The sequence below is a fragment of the Apium graveolens genome, chromosome 5 (assembly GCF_009905375.1).
Source record: "Apium graveolens cultivar Ventura chromosome 5, ASM990537v1, whole genome shotgun sequence".
NCBI lineage: Eukaryota > Viridiplantae > Streptophyta > Magnoliopsida > Apiales > Apiaceae > Apium > Apium graveolens.
Window position 1 is genome coordinate 23,881,900 of NC_133651.1, and position 2,363 is coordinate 23,884,262.

Below are 2,363 nucleotides of genomic sequence, written 5' to 3' on the forward strand. Positions count from 1 at the left end.
TCCCCTGTTAAGGGTCTCTCTAAGGTATCTTACCTTAACAATTGCTTAATCTCCGAATTCACTACAGAGTCGACCGATTTTACTTTATAGCACTCCTCTTCATCTGTTGGGAATTTTATTGCATTGAACAAATTAAAAGTGCCATCCTGATCTTGAACCCTTATTGTAAGCTCTCCCTTTTGTACATCGATCAAAGTTCGGCCTATAGCTAAGAATGATATTCCCAAGATAATATGAATCTTCTTATCCTCCTTAAAGTCTAGAATGACAAAATCAGTAGGGAAGATGAGTTTATCCACTTTAACCAAGACATCTTCCACTATACTTCTCGAATAAGTGATGGACCAATCAGCGAGTTGTAAGGAAATGTTTGTAGGTTTTGAACCAGGTAGACCAAGTTGCATGAAGACAGATAATGACATCAAATTGATACTAGCTCCCAAGTCGCATAAGCACTTGTCGAAAGATAACTTGCCAATAGTGCATGGTATCATGAAACTTCCCAGATCTTTAAGTTTAGGAGGCAATTTCTGTTGCAGCACCGCACTGCATTCTTCTTGTAGAGCAACAGTTTTCAACTCCTCAAGTTTTAACTTCCGAGATAGAATACACTTCATAAACTTAGCATAGCTCAGCATATGTTCTAGAGCTTCCGCAAAAGGTATGTTAATATATAATTTCTTGAAAACCTCCTGAAACTTGGCAAACTGCTTGTCGAACTTCTGCTTCCGAAGTCTTTTTGGATATGGAGGAGGCGGATAGACCTATTTGTTTCCCGTATTCTGCTCAGAAGTAGATTATTCAAAAAAAATTTGTTTGTTTCCGCGTCACCATCCTTCTGATAAGCTTTATCATCAAAATTTCCACTTTCTGGTTCAGGGGAGAGCGCGGGCGCGTTGAGAGGTAGCGCGGGTGCGCTGACCTTCTGCCCATGCACTTCTCCGTTTTGCTCAGCTGCTGATTTTTGATGGTTAGCGGCTTTTCCAAATCTCAAAGTGACTACTTTCAACTGTTCTTTGACTTCCCTCTTGCCTGGGTTAGCCTCCGTATCACTAGGAAGAGTTTCTTGTGGTCTATTCAGCAACGCATTAGCAATTTGTCCTATTTAATTCTCCAAAGTTTTGATCGAAACCGCTTGGCTTTTACATATTAGCCTCAATTCTTCCAATTCAGATTTTTCATTAGCAGACTGACCAGCACTTTTATGAGCTTATTGTTGCATTCCCTGTGGTTGAAATTGTTGCCTTGGTGCATACTGTTGTAGAAAACCAAGAGGGTTGAATGGCTTGGCTCCAAAATGATGGTAAGGATGTTGTGGATGTTACATACCACTCTGATTATTGCTTCAGCTAAAATTAGGATGGTTTCAGTTATTAGGATAATAAGCGGCATGAGCTGGTTGTGGTGATCTCTAAAAATTGCTCACAAAATATGCTGACTCACTAGATATAGCACATTGATCCGTCGCATGAGCACTTGCACAAAGCTCACAAACACTTGCAATCTGATGAACTCCATAGTTGGCCAGAGAATCCACTTTCATAGTCAACCCTTTAGCTAAGCCGCTATAGTCGTAGTTGTATCCACCTCCAGAATTCCTGCTACTTTGCCTTGTGGTAGTCTCTGAGTTTGGTTCTCATATTCATTAGCAGCCATCATTTCAATTAGCTCATAAGCTTCCTCATAGCTTTTAACCCATAAGGCTCCACCTGATGCTGCATCTAGCATGGGTCTTGACTGCGCTCCCAACCCATTATAGAAGCAATTGATTACCATCCAATCAGGCATTCCATGATGAGGACACTTCCTAATCATCTCCTTATAGCGCTCCCAAGCTTCACATAAAGATTCTCCTGATTGCTGTGCAAATTGAGTAAGAGCATTCCTAATTGCAGCTGTTTTTGCCATAGGGAAGAATTTAGTAAGAAATTTCTGAGAAAGATCCTCCCATGTCGCAATAGAACCTTCTGGTATAGAGTGCAACCAGCTCTTAGCTTTATCCCTCATAGAAAATAAGAAAAGTCTCAGTTTCACAGCATCTTTTGAAACACTGTTGAACTTGAAGGCGTCGCAAATCTCGATAAAATCCCTGATGTGAAAATTGGGATCTTCCGTTGGAGCACCCCAAACTATACTGAATTATGTACCATTTGAATCGTGCCAGACTTGATTTCAAAGGTATTAGCAGCAATGGCTGGTCTGACAATGCTAGACTGAATGTCATTGATTTTCAGTTGAGAATAATCCTTTTTGTTTCTGATGATGGTTCTCCCATTATAATGATCACTTCCGTTTCTACTTCTTCTAATGTGTCTCTACGAGATTGAGAACGTGTTCGCATACATGCTCGCTCAAATACCTGA

At 40.5% G+C, this 2,363-nt stretch overlaps 1 non-coding gene across 1 annotated transcript; it reads left to right on the plus strand.

The window, feature by feature from the left end:
• The first annotated feature begins 1,786 nt into the window (after positions 1-1,786).
• LOC141663103 (small nucleolar RNA R71) lies at positions 1,787-1,893 on the plus strand. The gene has a single exon (XR_012551188.1). It is a non-coding gene; the product is annotated as a small nucleolar RNA R71 (small nucleolar RNA).
• Positions 1,894-2,363: the final 470 nt, after the last annotated feature.